Source organism: Panthera leo, chromosome F3 (genome assembly GCF_018350215.1).
Source record: "Panthera leo isolate Ple1 chromosome F3, P.leo_Ple1_pat1.1, whole genome shotgun sequence".
Classification (NCBI taxonomy): Eukaryota; Metazoa; Chordata; class Mammalia; order Carnivora; family Felidae; genus Panthera; species Panthera leo.
This window is the reverse complement of record NC_056696.1, coordinates 29,905,286-29,923,564: the sequence shown is the minus strand read 5'-3', so window position 1 is coordinate 29,923,564 and position 18,279 is coordinate 29,905,286. Positions and strand designations below refer to the sequence as shown.

At 49.4% G+C, this 18,279-nt stretch overlaps 1 protein-coding gene and 1 long non-coding RNA gene across 4 annotated transcripts in view; one reads left to right on the top strand and one right to left on the bottom strand.

Moving 5' to 3' along the window:
• The window catches only part of LOC122211813, a 31,444-nt gene extending 20,813 nt beyond the window's left edge, over positions 1 to 10,631 (bottom strand). The window contains exons 1-3 of the long non-coding RNA XR_006198854.1: positions 10,514 to 10,631; positions 4,216 to 4,326; positions 3,870 to 4,107 (exon numbers count right to left, since the gene is read on the bottom strand). This is a non-coding gene — a long non-coding RNA (uncharacterized LOC122211813). The remainder of the gene's footprint in view (positions 1 to 3,869; positions 4,108 to 4,215; positions 4,327 to 10,513) is intronic.
• A 492-nt stretch (positions 10,632 to 11,123) lies between these two features.
• PROX1 (prospero homeobox 1) overlaps positions 11,124 to 18,279 on the top strand; it is a 49,916-nt gene continuing 42,760 nt past the window's right edge. For 2 of the 3 annotated variants that reach the window (XM_042925239.1, XM_042925236.1), the window contains exons 1-2: positions 11,124 to 11,311; positions 11,444 to 11,549. The gene's annotated coding sequence lies outside the window, so the exon portion shown is untranslated. Of the gene's footprint in view, positions 11,312 to 11,443; positions 11,550 to 12,080; positions 12,155 to 18,279 lie in introns of those variants that run through there. The other variant, XM_042925237.1, reaches the window with a different exon arrangement.

Below are 18,279 nucleotides of genomic sequence, written 5' to 3'. Positions count from 1 at the left end.
CTACCCACGTGTTTTGTTTTTTCTTTTAAATTCTCCTTTGGGTCACTTTAGCATGTCTTTCCCTACAATTCACGTTCAGGTCAGAACAGCCAGTTGGTACGGCACTGGGGAGTCTGCAAAAGGACTGGAAATGAGAGGAGTCTGGTTTATGGTGAGGAGTGTCCAGAGGCAAAGGCCCAGAGGACCTGTAGCCTTTTGCAAGACTTTACTTATTGGTCCAGGTTCCCCCTGCCTCCCCCCACCACACACACACCCATTAAGTCCCTGGGAGAGAAGCCATGACTTTTTGTCTCTAAAAGTGATTGGGATGCTCTGGTCCTGGATGAGAAGGAGCAGTCCCCCCCCCCCACCCCACCCCCCTCCCACTCTGCAAGGCAGCCTCTCTGCCGAAGGCCTCTTGGCAAAGCCAGGGAATCAGCCCAGGCAGCTGAGACCCAGCTGCCCCAGATAAGAGGTGGCCCGTGTTAATGTACAGGCTTCCTCTGCACCTCAGCAGGGCCTTCCTTTTCTAAACAGTCTCCCTTTAATGTTGGCGAATGTTGTTTTTCCATTGACTCAACATCTCGCCTCTGGTGGTAAGCCAGTGGGGAAAGTTGGAGCGGGGGAGGGAGGAGGAACGGGGGAGAGGGTGATGCCAAAGCAAGAGGGAGAGGGACTGTCAGCGACATTTCCAAACAAGCCAGACACCTGCTTTGGAAAGACAGTGACCGAGCCTAAAATTCTTGCCTTCCTCTTGATTTAGATCGGCCTTTTGTTCCCTGCCTGTCTGTGATGGGCCCTGGGGCTTCCCGGTCCCCAGGACACTGCCCACTTCAGCTGCAGTCACTGCTATAACATGGACACCACTGGGAGGGATTCACAACTTTTCTCGAGGAATGTAACAGTCTTAGCCGAAGGAAAGAAACACTAAGAGAGCTACCGGGGTACACTGAGGAGGGAAAAGAAATTCTAAGGAAGAAATGAAAGAGAAGATGCAAAGAAAGCAGGTGACAGGAAGGAAATTAGGAAAGATAAGAGGAGAAAGGGAAAGTGAGGGAAAAAAAAAACCAGAAGCATGGAAATGAAAGTCAAACAGGAGGAAAAAAAAAACCAGAAGCACGGAAATGAAAGTCAAACAGGAGAGAACAGAAGGTGCAAACAAAAAAGGAAAAGGAGAGAGGGGAGAGGAGAAGGTCGAAACATCTGAAATGAGAGTGTTCCCCCAGAAACTCGGGTTTTCAAGCCACAGGACAGAAGCTGGGTTGGGGATGGAGAGCAGTCCCCTCCGGGGCTTCTCTGGGCAACTCGAGGTCAAAGGGCATCTTCAAAACCAAATCTTGATTAGAGCCAGCTAAATGTTTTGACTTGAAGGAGACACGAAGGATTAAAAAGCAAAATAGAGCAGCATGGGTAAGAAAGAAACAGGAAAAGAAAGAAAATTAAAAAAAAAAAAAAAACCTCACGGGAGACACAAAGGGAAGGATAGAAAACACTTCTGAATCAGCTAGTCATCTACTAACAGGCTGCAAAGATTTCCAATGACAAGTTGTCACATTAGTTTAGTGAAACTGAAGCAGTACTTATCCCCTTTCCTGTGCTTAATCTCTCCCTGCGTGCCACAAAAACATGCTACCACGTTTAATAGGATTAGTTTCGTTCACTTTCTCCCCCCACCCCTTTTATTTTTTACAATTCTATTTTCAGCAATACAGGGATCCTTGAATTCATCGACTTCCTGCAGTGCACAGCAAAACCTGGCATGCATGGATTTTTACCCTTTTAAAGACTCTATTTGAATCTGAAGAATGTAATTTGACTATTTTGTACCTTTTCTCCCCAATGAATTACTTTCTCCTCCTGGAAATCTCCAGAGCTTAGAGGGTGGGGGAGGGGTCGCCGGTGGCAAAAGGGTCCAGACAGAACCCGGGCTAGGAAAAAAGCTGAAGGAGCCCAATCTTGCAGAGGTTACGTGCCCTGGGAGAGACTGTTCTGGTTCTGACCGCAGGCAGACCGGGCGTCACTGCTGACTGCTACTTACAGGTTCTGTGGCCTTGAGCAAGTGGTGAAAGCTTCCACAGTCTCAGTTTACTCATCCATACAGTGGGGATAATTCCTATCAGGGCTGCTGAGACAACTACGCTTAATAGACTTTGTTTCTTCACTTCTGAGATTCCTGTTTTCTCATATTTTATTACGTTCCTGAAATCAGTATGTTTTACCACCTATTGTGCATTTAAGGTCACTGTGTTTTCCTTCTCTCTCATCTTTACATTGTCAGTGCATCTTCTAATCCATGGCATTTTAGAATTAAGAAAATGGCAGTGCTGGGTATAAAGCATCTGGCACAGTTATGGCACTGGAAGTGCTCAATAAATGCCGACCTGCCTATCATCGTTTCTCACTTCGTCTGTTTGCCTCCTTCTGAAGTCTCACAGAAAGACCACTGGGATACCGAGAGGATTACATGTGGACGCGTTTGCCCCTCATCCAGATTCTTCTAGGCTTGTGTTCCTAATTGAAGTTTCAGAGGCTCAACTAAATCCCACACATGATAATGATCTCCCCATGTTGGCTAAGACCCCAATGGCTAAGACTCGGCTCCCTCAACAGGGTCACCAACTGCCATTCTTAGCCATGTCTTGCAAACGTTAGCTCTCTGTTGAATTGTGTCATTCCCTTCTCTTTGAGTCCACTTTGGGCTATGGGCCCTCTCTTGCCCTCTGCCTGCTACCCGCCCTCCCCGCCTCAGGCACCACTAGCAGAAGATTAGCATGGAGGAGATGAAGGGGTGAAGGCGTCTTATCTGGGAGGGAAAGAAGAGTGCCCAGGGAGACCTGGGGCTCAGAAGCAACCCTGGGCCTAGAGTGGGGATGGAGGCACTTCAGGGGACGTCCTGCTGGGAGAGGGGGGGAGGGCAGGGCTGGAGGTAGGAGAGGGGAGCAGGGTGCAGGCCTGCCTGTGGGGGGGGGGGGGCATCCCCAGCGGGAGACCCCCGGATGCCCCACCCAGTGAGGCCGGGCCTCACAGGGGGTCCTAGGCCTTCGGGTCAAGCTGGGACTAGTAAGCCAGCCAGTGGCTTCCTGTCTCAGCGAGACTGGTGAGGGCCTGAGGAAACCTAGTTGCTGCGCCCTTCATCCAGGCTTCAGCAAAGGCCACATGTCGCCTCTGGACCTTTTCTCCTGACTCCCTTTCAGTCCTCCAACCACACTCCCACGTGCCACTTAGCCCCCAGCAAGCCACCTGGTGGGGGAACTGGTGCTCCTCCCCTACCTTTCCGGTCACCCCTAGTACTCCCAGTGGCACTCTCCCCCTAACTCTGCCACCTTGTCGACCTCCACCTATACTCTTTCCTCACCCCCACCCACTCCCCTCCCACCCCCACAGACACTGTCCCCCTACCCATCCCTGGCCCCTCCAAACTCTGTCCCCCCACACATACTCTTTCCCCCCTCAGCCTCTGCCCCCATCTCCCCACCACCTTCTCAAGTGTAGGCCAAAGTGCTGTTTGTACCATGAGGGCCTTTGGGAGTGAAAGGTCAGTCGGTGTCACCTGTCTCCCTACAGCTTGGCCCCAGATGCGGGTTTCTCTGGAGTTGTCTTGGGGTTCTCTGTTTTGTCCCCTAGAGGCATCTCCCCCAGGTACAGAGAGTAACCAGAAAGCAGGAGCCTTCCATACTTGCCCACAGATATCCACAAACCTTAGGGGGGACAGGCCTCTAGGGGTGATGCATGAGCTCTCCCTCATTCAGGGAGTATCTCCTCCCAACCCATGGGTTCATTCACCAGGGATCGGGCCCACAGACACCCCAAGCTGGCAATCTCTCCCTTATCTTGCTCCACGAAACACCCTGATTACGTATCTCGAGCTTTCAGAGGGTCCCAGCAAATACCTTTTTTGGGATGAGTAAATAGCTAGTCAGCCGTCTCCGGTTCTAAAATTGTCAGCCTTCTCGATGTTTCTCTGCTAGTTCAGCCCATTCCATTTCTCTGGCTTTCTTCCCCTCACACGACTGCAGAGTCACAGCCAGGGATAGCACCTTCCTGCCTATCTTTCTTTGCCTTCTCACAGCTGCCTTTGGCTGGGTTCGCTTTTAATTATGTCGGGGCGTGCTTGTGTTCATTGGTTCACTGGGACAGAATTTTATGAAGCGTTGTAGTTTACATAGATTTGGGGAAGTTGTTCATTCAGACATGTAAAAGCAAACGATAGATGATACACATTTGTTTTAGTTTTACCTGGGAATGTTGACCTTTTTTTCCTCCTTGTTGTTCCCTTCTTGAATAGAACTTTTTGTCCTGCGGGTTTCACTGGTCTGATGGGCAGCTTCTGTAGGAAAGGTTTGCCATCTATAAAGCAGGGAAGGTGAAAAGAAAGAAAGAAAGAAAGAAAGAAAGAAAGAAAGAGAAAAGCAGACCTCAGATCAGCAAATGATTCCTGTCCGCCTGGATGGACAGTTCTATAGGTGCAAGAGCCCAGAGCCTAGCTTCCAAATGTGCACCAAGTCTATGGTTTATGGCCTTAAAGGTGTGCACATAAGGGCCCAGTGGAGCAGCTATGCATAGGCTGAAATGTGCATACATGAACATATCAAAGGGCAAGTTTAGGTGAAGTTAGTTTCACCGAAATCTTTGGGAGAAAGGGTTCTGCATAAAAGGAGTAGGGATCCCGTGCAACTGTACAGAGCACACATTTGTAGACAAAATAGGCTCATTGAGCACCAATCACATGCTGAACAATTTTACTTACATAACACTCTCTACAACTCCGTAAGTTGGATATTACCCCCACTTAACAGATAAAAAGAACTGAGGCTCACATAGATTAAGTAACACACCTAAGGTCACTGATCAGTAACTGAACAGTAATTGGAAACACAGCATGACCCCCAGAGGCCCAGGTCCTCCCACTGATTTCCCTTGCTGGGGTGGGCCCAGAAATCTTTGTTTTTTAAAAGCTCCCTTGGTGACTCCTAATTATGGGCCACTCTTGGGAACCACTGCTCCACATCAAACCATCCCGCTATCCCTGTTACCAGCCTTGCCTCCGAGCGAGCAGCCTTCTCCACATTGGATAAAACATTTAAAACATATTTAAATAGCAATTTCGAAAAACTATGCAGCATATGGATTTTCCTTTTGATCTCAAAATGATGACAAACAGACACTTAGATACTTCATAAAAGAAATATCACCAGAAAAAATTATAGAAATCTGGCTTTCAACTCTCTCTTGCTCTAATTTAAACAAAATGCAACTTTCCAGAGTCGCGCTCTCTCCCCCCAAATAAATCCAAACTGGGAGCCTCCTTCGCTTTTCCCCCTGTGCCAGGCCTACACCTATTTATCTCGAATCCGCTCCTGAATAAAAGCCTAGCAAGGTGGACAGGAGGGGTAATTTAAGTCCTATCACCCCAAATCACCAAAAATGGAGCACCTCCTCGGAATTCACACCTTGGACTTGAACACCAAGAAAGGAGAAGCTGGGGGTAACGGCCAAATGTCCTTAATTGACAACAGAAAGGGGGTGGACAGGAGGGGAGGCTTCTTCCATCCTTTCAAAGGCCCCCGCCCCTCCTTGGGTCCCTGGGGAGGCCCCCGTCGCCCAGGTGGAGCGCGTCCCCGGGTGCGGGCGCGCCGCCGCCGGAACGGCCCCCGCAGCAACAGGCTGGCGGTGGCGGAGCGGGGTCGCGGGGGAAGTGGGGGGAGGGCTGGGGGGATGCGCCGCGGGGCCGCGGGGCCCGGGCGGCGTCGGATGTTCGCTGCCCCGCGCAGCCCGGGGAGCAGGCGGCTGCCCTCTGCTCCCGGCGTGCGCCCCGCGCGGGCCAGCCGAGAGGGGCTCCGGCCCCGGCGGCGGCTCGGGAGGAGGCGGGGGCCGCAGAGCCCGGGCGGGGCGAGCGGGACCCCCGGGGGCCGCGCGGGCGGCAGGGGCGTGCCCTCCGCTCGGAGCTCCCGGCCGCCGCCGCCGCCGCCGCCGCCGCCGCCGCCGCACCTCGCGCTCCGGGTCTCTGGGCCGAGAGGCCGCGACACCTAGCGCGGAGCCGCGGCGAAAAAGGAAGGGCCGGGAGGGAGGAGGGGACCGGGAGGTAGCCGCCGGCCAGGCAGCCCCGCTCGCGCCGGGTGCCAGGAGAGGCGACTCCCACCCTTCCCTCCCAACCCGAAACTTTTCCAGCCCACTGAGGCGTGTTCCTCACGGGTTTCGGCGGCCGGAGTCGCCGTCAGGGAGAGGCTCGGCAAACAAACGCGCCCCCCGACCCACGGGCGGAGGTACACAGGCACACGGGGAGGGACCGGGCCTCGGGGGAGGTGGCTGGGACCGTGAAGGCAGCAGGCGGCCACACAGCCGAAAGGGACTCCCCGCGTGCGAGAAGCAGTGCTTGAAAACCTGCAGAAGCTCGGGAGCCTAGCGGTGCCCGGAGGCTTTGCGTAACTTTGCCCACTGCGCCCCCGCGTGCAGAGGCGTCCCCTCGCACTCACACCCTCACCCCACCCCGCTCCCCCTCAGCCGCGGCCCGAGCCTGCCTTTGTATTTCAGTGACTGGGAAAGATCTGCTAATACTGAGCCAAAGAAGGAGGGATGTAAATTGCGAACATTCCACTCCCGTGTACGCCCCCACCCATACCGAGGGACGGCGTCCGGCTCTCCCCGAAAGCGTTCCCTCCGCTTCCCTCTGCCCTTGGGTCTCCAGCTTCTTTACTGTGGACTGAAGAAGGTAAAGCACACCCCGATCGATGCGAATGTTTTTCTGAAAGCACGACCTCTCCAAACCCTGGCCCCCAAAGAACCGGGTGGGGGTTGGAGGGGAAAGCACGTTATTTCGGGGGACAGCAGCACCCCTCGCAAGGCGCGCGCGCGGCCTGGCGGGCGCCTCGCCGGCTTCAGCGCGGCTGGGCGGAGTGGCTGGATTATGTAAGTAACAGCCCTCCATGTGCTCACCACCATCTGTTAATATCTTGATATTGGAAAGTTCGGTGCCTGAGGCAAAGCCAGGGCTGGCGCAGAGCGCCCTGCCTACTCCTTTCTACTGCAGGGCTGGGAAAGCACCTCCCTTCGATTGTTTTCGCCCACTTCCCTAAAATCGAGTAGTAGTGTGCCCCTTCAAGTCACTGACAACCAACCCCGCTCCCCGCAGGTGTGTGTTTGTGGACGAAGGATGATTTTGAGGTCACTTTACTGCAATGAATCCTTTCGATAAATTTATGTTTTTGTGACCCTTCTAGTTTCCTTTAGGCACTGTGGTGGGCTCTTATTTGGGATGGAAGCTTTATTATTTAAAACAAAAAAAAATTTTTTTTTTTTACTTTTTCCGCCAGCACTCCTGCCCCAAATTCTTGTAAGGGTTATATTTCAACTTCTTTGGAGCGCTTCGCCTCTGTTTACTTTGAAAGCCGTTGGTTAAACAAACATCACTCGGGAGGCTTCTAAGCAGTGGGGTTCCCAGGAGAGAAACGCTGCAGCTGCTACTTGCTACTGATCTTGTGGCATTTCACTTTCCCCCCCATTCAGAACAAATCCAGGTTGAGCTTGGCGTCGCACTGGGCACCGGTGCTAGGGGGGTGGGGAAGGAGAGAATGGCGGTCAGTCTGCTTTTAGACTGCCGGAAGCAGGCCGGCCTGCACCCTGGAGTTGGTTTTTCTTTCTTTCTCTTCCCTTCTTCAGGGTGGTGCTGGTGGTGCTGGATAGTGGATGGTTTTGTGTGCGTGTCCGTCCAGGCAGGGATCTTCAGCATCTTTCTTCCGAAATCCACGCCCACGTTTGCCTCTCTACTGGATCTGGCTGAAGTTCCCAGAATTGGTTTGCTTAGGATCTGACGATGGTTCATCGTAAGGTTTTAAATTACTTACATGCAACCTTCCCTCCTAGCTTCATCTGAGGGCTTTAAGAACGGGGAAGGGGGGCGGAAACACACCGAGGAAAGGTCAAGGCAAAGTGGGTTTAACCCAGGACCAGATGCACAAGTGACGACTGCAGGAGTTTGACTAAGAACTCGCAGCAGATCCCCCTTCCCATAAATAAGTAAAGGCAGTCTGCATGGATGAGGTTTGTTGGAAAAGCGGTCAGAACTTGTGTTAACTTTTAAGTTACTGGGGTTGTGTTTCCAATGGACAGAGGAAGGAGTTGACCCTAGGCTTGGCCGCTGGTTTCAGAGATGGAGCCAGTATCTAGGCGACTTCTCGTCTCCGACCTGACTGATCACTTCTCCCCTATCAGAAAACAAACCGGGAGTCGCCCGAGATAGGGGGCTCGGGCCTCACGCCTTGCTCTAGAGCGTCCCAAGACCTGGGAGAGCGCCGCAGCTTGGGCAAGAGAGGTTACCAGGAGCCCGGCCTGTAGGGCGCCCCGACAGCAGGGGACAGGACAGGGCTCCGCGTACGTAGCTCACGGAGCTGGGCTTCGGACCGAGCTCGCTTGCCCAGCGTCGCGCGCGCTCCTATTTCAGCCAGCAGTTCTTGCGCCCTAATGCGGGCTGCGAACTGCCGCGGCGGAGCGTGGCGAGCTGCGAGCCTCCGCGGCGTTGGCTGGGAGTGGGGGAGCTTCCTTGTCTGCCAGACGGCTTTACCCCGACTTGCACTCAGGCCTGCCTTCCCCCCGAGAGTGACAGAAGGCTTACTGGGGTTCGCGAGGAACTTTTCCTGCCGCCAGTTCCCGGGCGTAGAGTGTGCAAAATGTGCAAACCGAGCGCTAGGTGTAACTAACATAACTTGTGGGCTGAAGTTCAAGCCATTTCCTTGCAGATTCTGAATCTTTTCTCTCCCTCTCGGCTTCCTTTCTTCCCCCTTCTCCCCCTCCTCCTTCCCTGCTCTCTCCTTCCTTTTTTGTAAATGTCAAACTGAGCAGATGGTTTTAAGGTGTGGAGGGCATATATCCTCTACTCCTGCCAGTTTATTTGTGGGCTGGCGCTAACATGTACAAACTGGGATACTTAAAGAAAATAATAGGACGGAAAGGCAGAAAGGAAGTAGCCTCGATCCATTCACAGAACCCAAATTTCCCGGCTCAATACACCCGCTTACCTCGAAAGGACCCAACCAATAGAAGCATTATTCCACCCTGCATCTAATGGGCATGTTGATAGATTATTTCTGTCCCCAGCCTAAATTGTCACATCTCGATTAAAACACTTGATACAATAGCCGATCACTGGGAGTGCGGGTGATGTGTTTGCCCGCATCTGTGTCGTTTCCGAAATGGTGTGGAGGGAGGGTCTGGGGGCGGCAGAAAGAGAGAAGTGAAGGCTGGGGGATGTTCAAGCAAGCCTCTTTTCTTACCCTCGACACCTACCCTGGCAGGCTTGATTTCTTCTTCTTCTTCTTCTTCTTCTTCTTCTTCTTCTTCTTCTTCTTCTTCTCAATGTTTGAATCCTGTGCCAAAAGTTTCCTACAGAGTATAGTCTCAGGCTTGTTACCATCTCTATTCTTATTCAAAGAGAAGACTTCTTCACAGTGATGAATTTGAGACTGAAATTGTAAATGTCCTAGGAAAGGGGTATATGTGCGTGGCAGAAGATGGTGGTGGTTGTCTGTGTACTGGTAACACGCCCCGTCCCAACCAACGTCTGCTTGACAGTTGTCACAAACCTTTGATCTGCTTGAACTCGAGGAACATACAAAAAATACTTGTTCCCATCCTACCTAAAAACTGAGTGTCTAATCGACTAGGTACGAGTATTTCTGCTTCTCAGCCCTTGTAAGTCCTGGCTTTTATAGGATCTTTAGGTCATAAACGCGGTTGCTTTATTAAAAGCCGTTTACTGTGCCCGGTGAAAGACACGTTCTGGCTGCGGCTGGAAATGCCCTTTCGCATTTGTAACTTGCAAACCTCCAAGGAGCTCTTTAAGAGCCACGTTATCTAAAGAAATCTCCCTGGTTATTTTTCCTCCAAGAGATGTCTAACCAAAGTGCATTTTCTATAGCTTTACGTTGAAGCCCGAAATTTAAGCGTTTGAAATTTCTTACTTAATAAACTTTAAAGTTGGCTACCCAGGAGCCAAAATTGTGTACTCCAGTATGAAACCTCTCTCTTTGGTCATCGTGGGGTGAGTGAGTTAGTGAGGGATAATTGCGAGGTAATGTTTGCAACATTTCCCCCCCCCCCCCAAAAAAAAGGCTGCTGTACCTACAATCAGAAGAACCAAGGGCAGATACTCTTCTTCCTAGTAATTTTGACGGGAGATTAACTGGAACTCAGCCAATACTGGTCTGCTACCAGATGCAGCGGAGCCCAAGTGAAGCCTCTGGCACGTATTATTTAAATCCCAAACCTACCTGTATTTTATTGTCCACTTTGCCTCTAAAAGCAAGCAAGGGTGACATGTATTCTTGATACTGTCTGTGATCATTTAAAATGTGGAACGACCTGCGAGCTTCCCCACTCCCTCCTCCTATACCACTCCACCCCTAAAACCCCACTTTTTCTCCAGTATACTTTTCCGTGCCTTTCTCCACCCAAGTCTGCTCCAAGCTCGGCCACTCGGTGAACTCGATCAGCTGTATCTGGGAAAGGAAGAGAGGGGGTGGGGGGGTGGGGGGGAAAGGACCTGCGTCCAGGACGAGCGAGTGTGAGCCGAGCGCCGCTCGCGCCGTCGCCCGCTTTGCACAGTGCCCGCAGATGGCTCGCTCCGGCCCCGGCGCGGCGATCCAGTCGCCCCGAAGCGGTGGCAGGGCGGGGGCGGGGGTGGGGGCCGGGGATGGAGGCGGGGGAGGGGGAGCGCGGGGCCCCTCTCCCCTCCTCTCCTCCCAGCCCCTCACCCCCCACCCCTTTTATATTTTTTTTTTCCTCCCAAGTTCTCTTGCCTCGCTATCCCCCCTTGAATCCGAAGGCGCCTCGCGATTGGGTGCTGGGGCCGGGTACGTCAGTCAGACTGTGACGTGCAGTCTTCCTGTTTCCTTCAGCTGTGTCTTAAAGTAAATCTTGTTGTGGAGCGGAGCCCTCAGCTGAGGGAGCGCTCTGAAATAATACACCATTGCAGCCGGGGAAGCGCAGCGGCGCAAAAGAGCTCTCGCCGGGCCGCCCGCTCCCTCTCCGCTCGGCTCCTCTCCGCGGCTCCTCTCTTCTTCCCTCCTTCCTCTCCTCTCTTCTCTCCGCTCCTCCCTGCCCTCCTCTGCCTCGTCTTCTTCCCTCTCCTCTCCTCTCCTCTCCCCTCCCACCCTTCCCACCGTCCCCTCTCCCTCGCCCGCTCGCCCCGCTCGCCCCGCTCGCTCGCTCGCGCGCACTCACCGGCCCCGGTCCAATTATCACATTCATCACCCTCAAGACACCGCCGCGTGTGTGCGCGCGCGTGTTCTCCTCTCCCTGCCGGCAAAACCACGCTCGGTCCCACTGCCCTCTGCACCGCGTAAGTATCCTCTCCCCCTCGCCAGTCCCCTCCCCTTTTCCAGAATCACTTGTCCTGGCTTGTTCTTGAATGGGAAGAAAAGAAAAGAGACTCCCATTACTCATGCCCGTGTAAACATTTTTTTTTTTCCAGGAGAAAATGGTGTTATTTAAATGAATCATAATAAAATAGGCTCTAAACAGTTTGTAAGCAGGAGCCTCCGTGGAACTCAGCGCTCCGCTCCTCCCAGTTCCTAAGAGTAAGTGATCCGCTTGGCTTTTATTTCTTTCTCTTTCCTGCTGGTGGCTGGGGTGGTGGTGGCGATGGGGGGGGGGGGGGCGGGCGGCGGGGGAGGCTGATACTGCTGGACTTGTCGCTGATCTTGTCACCTTTTGTGTACTGTTCCTGGGCTGTGAGGAGGCGTTTGCGTCCCTTCCTTCTTTTTCTTGCCCTCTCTTCTCGGGAGAGAGGACCGCGAGGGGCACCGGGTCGCTTTTTGTTCGCCTGGATCCCCGCTTTCCGCCAAGCCCCATCCTTCCCGTCTCTCCCGGCTAAAACTCCTGGGCCAGCCCCCACGTCCTTTCTCTTTGTCTTGTTTATTATAGCTGCCTTTCTTCCAGGCTCTTCCAATTTGCTTGTCATTTGCATACCTTTCACTTCTCCTTTTGAACCCCAGCAGAGGGCCGGGGAGCAGGGAGGAGGGGGGAGGGAGGAGGGGGGCGCTCTGTTACTTTACTCGCAAAACGCTGTCGAAGCCGCAATGTTGAAATCGGGGTTGGAGCGGTGGAGAGATGGTCCCGGGAAAGCAGCGCGGCGTCCCTCTCCAGAGCTCCGAGGAACCAGGGCTAGGTCAAGTTGAGTTGGGTAAGGCGGCCGCGGGAGCCTCAGGAGGTCGTGTGGCGGTGGTGGAGGGATGGGGCCGGAGCGTCGCGGGGGGACCGAGTGCTGGCGGTGCGGGTGGGGGTAGGGGATGTTCTTGGGCTGCGGATCTGCGACGCGAGGACTCTCACAGCCCTAGCTGGCAGTGTGTGTGCCGCGGGGCTGCTGGGATCTGGTCTTGTCTGGGTGGTACCTGCCGTTGTGCCCCAGTTCAGCGGACTGGGGAGGGAGGAGAACAGAGGTGAGGGTGATTGTTACCGGGGAGAATGGTGAGGAGGGCGGGAAGAGCTGCTATCTTGGCTGAACACACCAGGAGGGGGACAGGCAGGGGGGCGCTGGGTGGGGGGGAGACTTCACCCAAAGTCCAGTTTAGCAAGTTGTTGGTTCTTCTGGCGTGCTAGCCACTTACTCCTGCTAAAACTGAACGCCGGTGGAAAGCGTGGTTCGGAGTGGGGGGGGGGGTAGGGAATGGCGGGAGGGAGGTGAAGGGGGAGTAGCTTTCGAGAGAGACTCACACGTCTCCCGCCACTTCTCAGCTTTTTTCGGAAGTTGAGAGTCCTCCAGGCTGGCAGAGAGGAGGAGGAGGAGCGGTTGGGCGATCGTCTTAAATAGCCCAAGGAGGCAGGTTGGAGTGTGAGACTGCTGTTCTTGGCAGTCCAGAACCCTGCTCCGCCTGGGGGAAGGCTGGGAGCTCACCTGCTTGTTTTTATTTTTCCAAGAAGGTCTGTGTTGTCTCCCAGAGCTTATAAAAACAGTGCGAGCACAGGGTGGCCTTCTCTCAAAGTCAAGGCTATAAGTGTCTTCTCTTGTTCTCTCTCTCTCTCTCTCTCTCCCTCCCTCTCTCTCTCCCTCCCTCTCTCTCCCCCTCCCTTCCCCCCTCCTTCCCTCCCACCTATAACCTCCCTTACCAAAAAAAAAAAAATAATAATAATTTCCTTTCCTAAACTAGGTAGGCAGAAGTCTATTCGTAGAGCGCTGTGCATGGGCAGGGCCTGACAGGTGTGTTGGGTCAAGAAAGACAGGTGCAGATTTCCTCTGTGTCTGTGTGTGTCTGTACAGCTCCAGACCACAATGCGCACTCCAGGGTTGCAGAAGTTTATGAATTTATGGGTGCCCTGCTTAATAGGATTCTCCGGGCTAATGGGAACTGGGCTGTTGTTATGCTTTGAGCCCGGCCATGTGAGTTCTTTGCTTGGGGGTGGGGGATAAGTTGGTATGTGTTTGTTTATTTTCCTTAAGGATGTTGGCAGGCTGCTGCTGAGGCTGTGTCTCAGGCTTCTGCCTGCCAGGCGGCTGAAAGTCCCCCCACTTCAGGCAGCAGGTGGAGAGAGATTGACTTTCCCTCTGCTTCCCTCTATAGTTTCTGCCTATCTCCCAGGTCCGTGGTGCGGAAGGGGGGTGGGCGAGAGCCGTCTTTTGTGTGCCTGTGTGTTTTGGGCGGCCATGGGCGGTGTGTGTAACTGCCAAGAATACCAAAGTCATTTGAAAGTGTTACTGTTGTTAAAGCTTATCTTTTTAGCGTGCCTTCTCTCTGCCCAGAAAGAATAGGTATGTGCATAAACTCTTTCAAGTCCTATGTTAAATACTCTCATAAAGCAGAATGAGCCTGTCATTGTACCAGACATGTGCCAGATGTCCTAGTTATTACTCTGATGGAGAAGGAAAATCTCAAGTACGTGAGAGGTAACTGCGCTTTCTCTGTTTGATGCAAGATGCAGGCAATCAGCTGTGTGAGGAGTTTCTTGCAAGAACTTCTGAGTATTTTCAGAATGAAATGGGCTGTGTGTGGTAAGAAAGGAAAAGCGGAGCATTGGTGTTACCCTGTCCATATGCTACAACGTGGCCACGTTTATATAATGGTAAAATCGGCGAGGGTAAGGACCGTGGCTTGATGTGTGAGGGAAGCTGTGGAGAATTCAGTGGAAGCACTATATCTGGATTATTCAAACTTGACCTTTTAAGTTTCTCTTTAAACAGGCTACTTCTTGTGTTACATAGAAATAGGTTAGATGGGTGAATGGTTTTATCGGTTGTCTTTGTTGTTTGGGTGACGATCGTGGGTTCATGAAAATGAGATACTGTGTGTCATTTGTCCTTTAGACTTAAAACCTCAGAGTCCCTCCCTCAATACTTGCCTTGGGTGTTTGCGAAGTTTTTTCACGTCATCTATGGATATGTCCATTTCCTTTATGTTTGATAGAGGTTGTCTGTGCTTGGTACTTACTAGTATGTTTATGTGTCCATTATGCAGAATTCTGCTTAGTTTAATCATCACCTTGTGAGAAGAAAAGTCATGCCTACGTCACATGCATCTCTGTTCTCACTTTATTCATTTCCTAGCATGGTTCCTCTAGAAGTAGCACTTGCAATCTTAAAACGTAAGCCAGCTGCCGGGGTTCTCTTTATCTGTTCAAAGTGCAAATAGGCCTTTTTTTTTTTTTCATGAATTTCTTATATCATTTCAGGGATTGTCTTGCATTTTCAACTGTTGATAGAAGGAATGTTTAGGTTTAGGATTAACAAAATAAATTATAAAATGTGACTGTTTTCCTAGTATAAAGATGGATTGTGCGTGACATATTATTATTGGATTCCAATTAAGTACCTGTATCAACTGGAAAGGACAGATACCTCAGGAATTTCTCCAACCTTATTGCCTAGTGTAGTCTAAAGCTTTCAAAGGACATTTAGAGTATTTGAATTTTCTACAAAAAAGAAAAAAAGTGTGTTTTTTCTTGAGATCGTTTCTTACTCTTTTACTTACTAATGTGGTGAATTATTGGTGCAAATGAATGTTTTAGGCATGTCTCAGAAAATATTCTGTGTTCATTTTGCAGGTGAAAAACGTACGGAATTTTTGATAGGTTGGAGGAATTTTAAGTGAAACGGTTATGATATGAGAACTCTGTTATGATAGGAAATTTTAAAACCTGATATGAGATTTGAGGATACAATCTCAGTTAACTGAAGTACGAACTTCTGTCAAGTGGGTTCTTCAAACTAAACATAAAACGCTTTCTTAACCTTACAGCAAGCAGAAACATCCCTGAAGGAAAAGTTGCTAATTAGCAGAAAGGAACTCTTGAATACAGTGAAGAGGGGTTAGGGGGAAGATTTGATGATTTGGTGGCCTTAGGGGAGACTACCTAAATCAAATCATCTGATGTCCCCCACCCCCCCTGCCTTGAATTACCGATTTTCAGGTGGATTTAAGATGTTCTTTGTTAGTGATAGTGCATTCGAAATTTCATAACCAGGTTGACCCAAGTAGATTAGAGGCCCATTCAAAGATTGTTTTCCATAAGAAGTAAAGTGTAGGCTTGAGCAATTTCTTCAAATAATTTTACCAACAAAGACAGATAATCTAAGTTATCCAAACAGGAAACCATGCCAACCTTACACTCACCCTGTCTTATAAAAGATTTGTCTAAACTATTTAGATAATTACCATGATGAACACTTCTTTGTCCAGAATCTGGACTCCGGATAGATACGTAAAAGTTGTGATCCCCTCCCCCAAATAACTTCTTTATTCAAGTAGAGCACTTAGCCACTTTCTACTCCAATCCCTTTGAAATTCCTCGCTGAAAGTTCTTTTCTAACATTAAGTCATCAAGTTCCTTAGCATTCTCCATGTTAAGCTACCTGACGTTCTTGAGATAATTCAGATCTTAATGAATCTTTTGGAGTAGTTAAAATCTGACTCGATTATACCTGGATGTTTGTTCTTATCTTTCTCTGGGAGGAAGCTGCTATGTCAAGATAATCACTGTATAGGAATTATTAAAGCAGTTGAGTACTTAGATACCAAATGCTAGCTGTGACAAATTATTTAAGAATAAAAATATTCTGTATGGGTTTTCATGTTAATTGAAGAGGAGTTTACTGGAACAGAATATATGTATCTAAACAGTAATACATTTGGGCTCAAATTCTACATCAGGATTTTTTTCTGCATACTTGCTGATATTACTGTTTCCAAGGGCTGATCAAAAGGTTTCATCTCGCCTGTTTAAACTCAAAACGAATGTAAAAATCAAAATACAATAAGAGTCAATAATAATTGTAGTTGAAACACTATGACTTAGGACATCTGTTGAGAAATAAAGGAATTTTTAAAAATCTTAATGGACAGGATGAGATCAGTGATAAAGTCAGTCCATAGCATTCTCTAAATTCTGAATTAGGAAGCCCATGGCAGCACCTTTAAATGTGTTTTCAAGTGATTTAATTTATATGATAGTCGTTGAACAATGCGTTTTCTTATGTGGTAAATACATTCACATCTATCTCTTGTTTATGAATCAATTTGCTAATCAAGTATTATGTCACCCAGTTATAATTACTTAATCTTGTCTATTGCCTCCATGGGTTATGGTCCCAGCGTGCACTACCCCTCTACCTTTATTTTTAAGTTTAGATCTTAGCTATATGGAGAGCTGTATTTAATCATGCGTATTAATATAATGTCTGGTCTTGGCAGAATATATACTTTTTCCCATTTGTTTTGTCCTATTTGTTATGTCTGAGCTGGACATTTTACAACAAGACCTAAAAGGATTCCCATATTCTCTTAGCCCCAAACAGAAGCAAATCATTATCTAATCTAAAAATGCTGACTGGTTGACAGGGGATGGAAAAAAATCTGTTTAGATTCGTGAATTTGAAGGAAGTCACAGGGTATTTGGTTCTTGGAAGACCCACCAAACATGTTTAATTAACACTTACTGTCCACTGCAAATGAGAGTATCATTTCTTTCTGCCTTCGGAAGAGCACAGCCCTCTTCTTGGCTTGGGCACGAGGCAGGGATGCAGCTGTTGATACCTAGGCTATGAGAGGAAGTGCAGTTGACGCAGAGGTAAATGACAGTTGGGAAAGGAAGGATGCCTGCGGATGACCTTGTGCGCATCTCTTACACCAGCCTGTCATTCTGAGCCCCTGTTGCAGAGATGCTTGTCCCCTGGCAAGGATGGACAGGAGAAAAATCCAGATTGGGGGTTAAGCTGAACAGAGGAAGAAAAAAGACTGCGGAAAGTTTGTTCAATGTTTTGACTAGAGATCCCTGTGCTTTTCAGGTGATATTAAGGAGAAGAGAATTTGCACACAAAAAAAGAAAAGAGGTAAAATTTTAAAACAATGGCAATGAACTCTATTTGGGGGGAAGCTGATACACACACAAAGAGGTCCTCCTTGCAGAGACCTACCCCCAGTGTGCAAATCTTTCTGGGCTCCGAAATAACCCATTTCTTTTCTTGTTTGCCTCGGTGTTTTTCTTTTTCTCACCTGATGGCTACACCTGATTTATGGGATCCAATGTGTTAGCGAAATATTTGTCATTGCATTTTTGTATTCCTGAACTCAGTTTTATTATTGATGTGTGAGGGTGCACCATCATTCCGACTTCAATTTTGAACCCAATATTGAAGTTATTAAGATCTGTTTCCATTCCAACTTTGGGAAATTTTATCCTGAGGCATACAAAAAGTATTTTAATTTTAAGCATACAAAAACATATAAAGAAGCATCATATTGCCTGCATGAACAGGCTTTTTAAAAAATGTTGTGTCTTCACATAGAAACCAGGAACAAGGAATGCATGACGGAATCTTTGTTGAGTAAAAAATAAAAATAAAAATAAAAAACCCACACGTTGTCATCTAAGCATTGAGCATTTTCTTGATTTTTACAGGTTATTTCCTGCTGAAATTATGCCTATTTGCATGGATAGTCATTCTTTAAAACTAGCCACAGATGCAGTCCTAGGGAGCACGTAGATGTTTTTACAGGTGAACCGAAAGAGATGGGAACCGTTCCAAACACTCTGCACGCTGCCTTTGGCAATAGACCCTGTTATTGTGAAGATGTGCTCTGTTAAGCAAACGTGAAGTTTAATATTAGATAAACCCTGTGTGAAAAAAATATTTTCATTTTCTTCATAAAATGTTAATTGTAAGCAAAAAAGATATGACATCTTATATGCACACAAAATTGGGGGTTAGCATCACTGGGTAATAAGTCACAAAATATGTCAGGTGCCTTGCATAAAATGCAAGGAAGGATATTCTCTTTTACTATTGTGTCCTCAAGAAACAATGGAAGTTCATGTGCA